Below are 9,882 nucleotides of genomic sequence, written 5' to 3'. Positions count from 1 at the left end.
CAATTGGGTTTGACAAGATTTTCTGATGCAGAACACCAACATAGAAGGAGAGATGGGCTGTGTATGTACTGTGGCAAAAGGAGACCCCTCCGTTTGACATGTCCAAAATGACTGGAAAACTACAGGGCCTAAGGTCCTGTGGAGGACTGGCCTTGGGTGTACTTAAAGAGTCCTCCATAAAATGTAAACAAGAAAAAAGGCTTCTATTACCTACCACCTTGAAATGGGAGGGAAAGCTTGTCCATACACATGCCCTTATCGACTCTGAGGCAGCAGAGAACTTCATTGATAAGTCCTTTGTTGATAAATATGCACTCCCTGTCAGAGAAAGAGCAACACCCTTGGCCGTAGAGGATGAATAGAAGATGGTTTTTAATACTAGATATGGGCATTGAATACACAGTAATGCCTTTTGGTCTATGCAATGTTCCTGCCATCTTCCAGGACCTGATAAATAACGTATTGAGAGAGTACTTGCATGAATTTGTTATTGTTTATTTAGACGATATACTGATTTATTCCCCAGATCTTGAAACCCATCACATACATGTCAGGAAGGTCCTATGTAAATTGTTCAACAATGGCTTATATTGTCAATTAGAGAAATTATTATTCGATCGGAAAAAGGTGAATCTTTTGGGCTATGTAATTATTTAGTCCGGTTTTGAAATGGACCCGAAGAAGCTAAATGCCATCCGCAATTGGCCCTCACCCAAAGGCTTAAAGGCCATCCAACGTTTCATAAGATTTTCTAATTATTATAGAAGCTTTATCAAGGGGTTTTCCTCCATACTATCACCTATCACTAACATGACTAAGAAGGGGAGAACTAATCAGCTATGGGCTCCAGAGGCACTCGCTGCCTTTGACACCCTAAAGGCTGCATTTGCGTCAGCCCCTATTCTGGTTCACCCAGATCCATGTGTTCCTTTTCTTTTGGAGGTAGGTGCATCCGATACAGGTATAGGGGCAATACTCTCCCAACGTCTGTCTCCTGACCAACCCTTACATCCTTCTGGATTCTTCTCTAGGAAACGTTCAAAAGCTGAGAAGAATTATGAGATAGGAGATAGGGAGCTCTTAGCCATCATATTGGCTCTTAAAAGTATTGCGTCACTTGCTGGAACGTACGACCATCCCTGTTCCTGTCCTGACTGTTCATAAAAATCTGTCCTACATGAGTGAAGCCAAGAAACGGACAGCTAGACAGGCACGAAGATAGTAGCTGTCACTCAACTAAACATAGGTTTGGATCTCATTAAGTCACTAACAGAATTACAAACAGAAACACCTAGTCAGACTCCACAGGATAGATGGTTTGTCCCTTTGGCCTTTCGCATAGAGGTCCTAGTGTTATGCCACAATAATAAATCAGCCGGCCATCCTGGAATCAAGAAGACCAGTATTCTCCTTGCTAAACAGTATTGTTGGCCATCTGTTAGACCAGATGTTAAAGAGTACGTACAGGCATGTAACACATGACATCAAAGACACCCCATGTTTACCTTCTGGTTTGTTGCATCCTTCTAAGATCAGAGGTTTAGGGTTCTGTCCTATAAAATATCAATTAATCAAAAGGAATATACAAATAAATCTATTTTTATTAGCGTAGATTAGTATGCCTAAGTATAGTATAGTACAGTGTTAGTGACATGTGATCAGAACAGTTGTACTGACTGAATAACAAAGTACTTGGGTTTGAATGAAATGATTCAAAACCACTTGTAGTAAACAAAAGTATCATGTGATCAAACTAACTATAAAAAAAAATATATAGTGTCATGGTTTTATACGCCTGTTAATAGAAAATCTCAGAGCTCCTGTGTAATGATAGTATCAAAAGCAGAAGCATATAATGATTTCATCTGGACGTGTATTGTGACAAATAAACCTTGTTTTCTTTTTTTAGCTATTTCTATTGGCAATAATAATGCACAATGCAAATAGTCATATGGAAATAACTGAGCAATGAAATGGAACAAGCAAAGACATCCAAAGCTTTGCCACTGAAAGACTTTACATCAAGAGGAGAGGCTTATGATAGAAGCAGTTTATACCGCATCCTATAGCGGCACTTATGACACTGGATGAGTACACCTGCTCTGTAAACTGGTAGCAGCTATAATGCAGGGGTTAACAGCATATAGGTAGCCTAGTTAAAAAAAAAAAATACGAGCTTGTGAAATGGTCCCTGCTAAAATGGTGTCCTAATGTCTAAGGGGGGGGGGGGGGGGGGGGAGACAACAAAAACAGATTGGAAGTTAATACAAATGACCTGGCATTTTCCAAGGACCCTAGAATCTAGATATACCCCATCTATTTATTCATTCTACCCAGTAGTAGTACAAGCTGACTCAGCTCTCAAAAGAAGATGAATAAACGGAATCCCCTAGGTTTTTGTGCAGCACTGCCTCTTGGGTCCCCCCTGCCTCTACAATGTAACTAATAGCTGGAACCAATCAATTAGATCAGTAATGCGCATGAAAGATTGTATTGAATAGCAAAATTATCAAATTACCAATACATTGATCATAAATTTAGTATTTTCCCCCCAAACTGTTACATACATTGTCCTTGATATTTTTAATTAAAATCAAAGACAAAATGTGATTTTAAATATTTTTGTAGCGACTCATACAATCTAAATATTCAGAAATCTGAAACGTAATGTTATGTCTGTCTACATTTTTGTTATTGTTTTTTTTTTACTTGCAGTACAGACTACGTCCGTTTGGTAAACAACTAGCTATCAGATGCTTGCATATCATTCAGTGCATACATTCTGACTATGAATGTGTGCTACACATTTGTGTATGCCAGTCTTCAGCGGCCTCTACTGTCCAAATTTGGTATTGCGTGATAATAACAGTCGGCTGAATACTGTATTTATGGGTAACTTCTTACAGGATAAAGTATAAAACAAGAATTAAATTAAATAAATAAACAATTCATAGTGAGGGGCAATGCATATGACCCTAAGCTTATATAAAAATGTAATCCCCCCCCCCCAAAAAAAATGTAATCCCTTTATCACTATATTACTCACCATTGAAGGGGACTAAAGTCTGTCTGTCACTCACATTCCCCGTTCACATCCCTCATTTAAAGGACATAAAAGTAAAATCTATTGCTCTGTTGAAAAGAAAGGCTCGGAGAAAAAAAAAGGATGACTCGGGAATGACAAGATTAGTTTTTTCTTCATTTCAATGGAATCAGGTTTTCTGTTTCATTCTGTCAAATTAAATAATAATTTAACAACAAGACTATATTTTCATATACTTTATCTTCGCGAGTTGTCTAATTATATTAAGCAAACCTTTGATAAAAGTTTTGCATTTTCTAAATGCTAAACGAGTATATTATACAGGGTGAAAAACAAAGGCTTTAAAAAGTGTCCTTTAAAAAATTAGCATATGATACATGTTTGAGCACTAATTTGTTAAAGGGACACTCCATTGCCCAAATACAAAATAAAAATCACTATTTAGTAGATATACCCCAAATCAAAACGTGCGTGCATTTAATTATATATTTTTCCACCGGGGTATAACTAAAAATAGCTTGCAAAACCTGCAGATATTTTGTCTGCTACCTTTGCACGCTGCCCTCTTCTAACTCTGCCAAGACTGTCTGTGGCTATCCAATCACAGACTTCCTAATGCAGATCAATGAGAAGTCTTTGCAAGGCAGATGCTTTGAGCAATTGATACCTCTTGAGTTTAGCTCCACCTAGCTAACCAAACCAGGAAGTTACAGGTCTGGATGTCTACGTGAAAGCCAGGAAGGTATAACCAGGTTACTTTAAAAAAAAGTGTCAATTACTATTGAAATCTGCACTTTTTGCAAAATTATAAAAAGAAGACACAATCTTCCCCCACAAGGCTTTTCAGCAAGCTAAAGGGCTTTGGGGTCTGAAGTGTCCCTTTAAGTGGGAAATTACCAATGAACAAAAGCAAAACTTTAAAAATTGCTCTTAACCCCTTAAGGACCAAACTTCTGGAATAAAAGGGAATCATGACGTGTCAGACATGTCATGTGTCCTTAAGGGGTTAAGTTACCAAACAACCCGTCATTTCAGGCGTAGAAAATGGGTGGTGGGCAGTAAAACCCCTCCTAAATAATTTAATTCAGGTGAAGGTTGATAGGGTGTTGATCCACCCAGTCATACAGCTAATTCACTATAAAGTCCTTTTCTAAAAACATTTTTGAAAATGGCATCATATTTGTTTGAAACAGCAGATGTAATACTAGCTTAAAATTACAGGAGAAATAACTATTTTCATGAATCAGTATCTAAAGCATTAAACATGTATAAAATGAAGCCTTATTTTATGTATTCCTTGACAGAAAAAATTAAGATGAACTGTTTTATTTGGAATGCTATATTTTCCCATACAGTAAGTATGACAAAAACAGATCAATAAAAAGGTCAATACACTTCCTATTCGTATTTGTAAGGAGCTTAAATATTTTGGGGAGGAATTTAGCCTCCTACAAATACAAACATTGTCTGTGCATTCAAATAGTGTCTGTATATAACCACAGTGCCTTACATGCAGTGGTGTATCTTGGTTTTGTGCTGCCCTAGGCACCCCCCCCCCCCCCCGGCACGTGCCACCCCCACCCAACCCTTCCCCCCTGCCCGCCTTCTAAATACACACACATTCACTGACAGATACGCATACACTAGCTAACAGAAACACACACTTGCTAACAGACACACACACACACTAACAGACACACACACATACACACAGTCAGACACACACACACTAACAGACACACACACAGTCAGACACACACTAACAGACACACACACACACAGTCAGACACACACAGTCAGACACACACACTAACAGACACACAGTCACACACACTAACTCACATTAATACTCACTTCTCTTTTTTTTTTTTTTTATTTAACCCCCCCCAGCCTCCTTACCTTTGGGAATGCGTGGGGGGAGGGGGTTCTCCCATTCCCTGGTGGTCCAGTGGCTGCTGGGCGGCACTGGCGGGCTGGCGGCTGGCGAGGGAGCACTTCCCCTGAGCTTTCTGCTCAGCTCCGTCGCGCGCCGCCTGCAGAGTGAGGCTGGGAGGCGGAGCCGGAATATGACATCAAATTCCGGCTCCCAGCCTCACTCTGCGGGCGGCGCGCGAGGGAGCTGAGCAGAGAGCTCAGGGGAAGTGCTCCCTCGCCATCCGCCCGCCTGACCGGCTTGTCAGTTAGCCGCAATGCTAACAAGGCATTTGCCCTGGGCATTTGGGGGCGGCTTTTTTTGCCGCCCCTTGGAAAATGCCGCCCAAGGCAAATGCGGCTAAAACGTCCCTGCTTACATGCAGTAAGCAAAGCTACAACAAGAAGCTCTACTAGTACAAAGTAGGCTTTCACAACATAAAAAGTGTACCTGCTGTGTAGTGTGTTTACAGCCCACCTTTCTAGAATGCAGCTATACAGGTTTTCTGCAGTCTCACCTGCGAGAGATGAAAAGGGACAAAATTGAGAACTGAGGTTTGAAAATGCTGTGTGAGGAAATATCTGGAAATGCTGTTATAACTGTGTATAAGGTCTTAAACATTTCCTGAAATTCCCTGTCCACATTTCGTCATTCACACAATACCCAAATCTAAAGCAAATAATGTGCTTGGGAGAAAAATGCTGAGAATCACATTAAACAACCAATCAATTAGCCTAATTTAGCTATAAGATACATTTTAACATAATGTGCATCGTGTTTAAATGCTGTGCAGCTGTTTTATAAACATAGCTTTTTTTTTGGATTGCAAGTAAATTACTCATGTACAATACATGCAATTTAGATCTATTTTCTAGAGCAGTGGGTTTTCTATGCCTTCATCATGAGAAATCCATGTTTCTTGCTGACTACCTCCATGACTTTTGCATCGGATTTTGCTCATTGCACAAAGAAAAGCTTTGCTAATGTGAAAGTAATTGTGGGCATTAAGTCCATTCTCAATGTCATTTGTGAGTTAGTTACTAACTTCCTGTTGCCTACCAAATGTGCACTAATGGAAGATGTCCTTCATAACTGGAAGGTACAGTATAGCTGCCTTAGACAATGAATGATTAGAGTGTGGTGATCTGCTGAATCCACTCAATCAGCCTGTTACTCTCCTCTTATTATCTGTATGTATAAAACAGTTTGAAGTGGAAAAGGGACAAGGTAATATGAGGACCTATAATAACTATGCGGTGGAGTCATAGCAGGAGCTCAAACGATTTTGATCTCTTTGATCTGAGCTGAGTACCCATCCACGGTACTTGCATTCAGGCTTCCCCAAACTCCGGCCCTCCAGATGTTGCTGAACTACAACTCCCATGATTCTCAGCCTCTCTATTTCATTCATAGAATCATGGAAGTTGTAGTTCAGCAACATCTGGAGGGAGTTTGGGGAAGCCTGGTTTATGGTGTTATGCTGCTGTATGATACAAGACCTTTTTGGAGAGGTATAATTGTGGCAAATAATACCAGTAAAGGCTCAATATCTATCAAATGCACTTAAATTGTGTTGGGGTCCATAGTGTAGAACAATATAAAATGCACAACCTAAAAATACAAAGGGAGACCACAATAGTGTAGATAAAAAACAAAAATGAAAAGAAAAAAACTAAAATGCACTCACAAACGTAAGAATAGAAAGGCGGGGTATACAAAATCTCTTTGAGTGCTTCTTTTCTTCTCCTATTCCAGAATGGAAGCTTTTGACAAAGCACAGAAACAAAACATAGTGTATAGCTGTATGAGTAAAAGGATAACTTTATTGTATGCACTTACAAAATGACAGTAATAAAAAGGCTCATCAAATCACTTGACGTCTTCCCAGTCAGGAACAAGAATAACCATCAGGGTATGAAGACAAAGTAGATAATAGAGTCCACAGTTAAAAGAATCAGCAAATGTAGAAATCCTGCCACCCTACGCGTTTCGTCTTAATGACTTCGTCAGGGGCTTGTGGCAACAATACAAATACAATACACAAACACACATTTTACATTTGTGCCTGAAGTGTCTCTTCAAATGATATATTACATCTTAAAATGTGTAAACTTGAAGCAATCTTAGTGTCTGGCTTCAAAATGCAGATTGATTTATACAACAAATAGACGAGATTTATAATACAAAAACATTTTTGTCTCTTAACTTAATCATAGCACAAACAATTAAAACACAATTTATGTTCCCACAGCTGTAAATCAGTTTGCAACCATTTGCATAGAATGTTTAATTTACCAAATGGTTATGGTGAATAGTAAAATTTTAAATTAATTATCCATTTAATCGCACTGTCACCATTAATTGGAGACAATCAACTAAAGAAATATCAAATTGAAAGCTATGTATTTAGTCTAAACCATTTAAGAGAAAATAAAGAGGAAATGATTTCAATGAAAATATCAGTATGAATACATATTTAAAAGCATATACATCTTATCTCATTTTGATGAATAATTTTCATTGTAGATATTACATTAATGCAGGAAATATTCATTTTAGAATAAATATTTTGTTATGTTTTATGTAACAAAAAACCTTACAAGTAGGAATTCAAGGGAACACTCTAGTGTCAGGATTACAAAACGATATTCCTAATGCTACAATGCCCCAGGCCCTAGTCCTTTATTGGTCTGTGTGTGTGTGTGTGTGTCCCATACACATTAATAAAATCAAAGTTTTACTTACCTTATATCTCCACCGCCCGCAACATTATCAAGAAGCACACACAGTGCTTTCTTAGGGGCTTACACACATCAAATGCAGTGGTGTATTTTGGTTTTGTGCTGCCCTAAGTATGACTAAACCTGGGCACCCCTAATCTAATTTTACCCCACCCCTTCCTGTTAAGGTCACACCTCTTTCTGATTAAGAACCCACCCCTTCCTCTTTAGACTCCACCTTTTTCTACTCATTGTAAAGGGATTCTATAGTGCCAGGAAAAATAAAAAACTGTTTTCCTGGCACTATCTCCCTATAGTGCCCCCCGCTACCCACTCGGCACTGAAGGTGTTAAAATCCCTTAGTCACTTACTTGAATCCAGCTCTGGTGTCCCTCTGCGCTGGGTCAGGCTTCTCCTCTGCATTTGCATTAGGATTCCCCATAGGAAAGCATTGTATCAATTCTTTCCTATGGGTTTTAGCAGACGCAGGATGTCCTCATGCACAGCGTGAGGACGTCTATCATCAGTAAGGTGACTTTTGGTCGCCTAACCACTCAGAAGTTGCTCTAGTAGACACGAGTTGAAGTTAACCCCTCAAGGTACTTATTGCATTTTATGAGAAACTGCAATATTTACACTTGCAGGGTTAAGGAGACTGGGACACTGCACCCAGACCACTTCAATGAGCTGAAGTGGTCAGGGTGCCTATAGTGTCCCTTCAAGCACACACACTGACAGACACACACTGGCTAATACACACTGACAGTCACACACACACACTTACTGACAAACAGACAGAAGTCACTGACAGAAACAAACTCACTGATTTGACACACACACATTCACTGACTGACACACACTGGCAGATACACACTGAAAGTCACACATAAACAGACGTCACTGACAGAAACAAACTCACTGATTTGACACACACACATTCACTGATACACACTCACTCATTAACAGACACGCCACACGGACAGACACACAAACACTGACATACACTCATTGACAGACACACTGATAGTCACACACACACACACACACTCAATGACAAACAAACTCTCACTGATTTGACAAACACACACACACACACACACATACACACACATACACTCATGCACACACATATACACTCATACACACACATATACACTCATACACACACACACACTCTTATACAGTCATATACACACACACATACACTCACAGACACACATACACTCACAGATTATTACAATTATTATAAATACAATTTTTCCATCCAGCCTCCCTACCTGGAGAGCTGGCATGGATCTGACCCTGGGGTCCAGTGGGGCTGTTGTGAGGCGTGCGGCTGGGTTAGACTCAGAGGCGACGAGGGAGCTGAGATCTCTCTGCTCTGCTCCCTCGCGTCTCGTGGGCTGTCTACTGATGCTGGCATCCGGAACATCATATTCCGGTTCCCACGGCATCAGCAAACGGCGCAGGGGGGGGGGGGAGAAGAGCAGGGAGATCACAGCTCCCTCACCGCCTTTGAGTCTAACACAGCCGGACGCCACACAGCAGCCCCAAGAGACCACAGGGACAGGGAAAAAGCAGGGAAGCCTTAGAGGGCGTTTAGGGGCGGCACTTTTTGACGCCCCTGGTTAGTGCCGCCCAAAGCAAATGCCTAGTTTGCCTTAGGCTAAATACACCAGTGATCATATGACCAAGTTATACTAAGTCATTGCCATAGAAGCGCATCTAGTGACTGTCAGGAAGACAGTTTCTAAAATACTGCAATATTATATTAGATGAAGTGGTCTATGTGACTTTAGTGTCCCTTTAATGTGACAGTTTAAGCACCATAGCCATAGCCTATGCAGTGGCCATAGTTTTATTAGGATGCAGACACTTTTATCTGTTTTTTATTAAATGCAATTTTGGAGTGGTTTGATCAAAAATATCAGCTCAAACTTACTTAGCCCAAACATTAAAAGATGGACATCAATTCACCATAATTCACTGTTTAGTGAATTTTGCCATATCTCACATTAAATATTGATGTTTGTTATTTAACCATGTATTTGTTGAGTTCATAGAAATTATATTGCATCAAAATATTATTGGTGTTTTTGTCCCCTAAAATTAAATTTTTAGTCAAATACAATTTGTTTTATTATTGATAGAATTACAAGGAGATTTTTTTTATTGTTTGGAAAAGAAAACACATTTTTAAAATAGCT

Source organism: Pelobates fuscus, chromosome 4 (genome assembly GCF_036172605.1).
Source record: "Pelobates fuscus isolate aPelFus1 chromosome 4, aPelFus1.pri, whole genome shotgun sequence".
NCBI lineage: Eukaryota > Metazoa > Chordata > Amphibia > Anura > Pelobatidae > Pelobates > Pelobates fuscus.
This window is presented reverse-complemented; position numbering follows the sequence as displayed.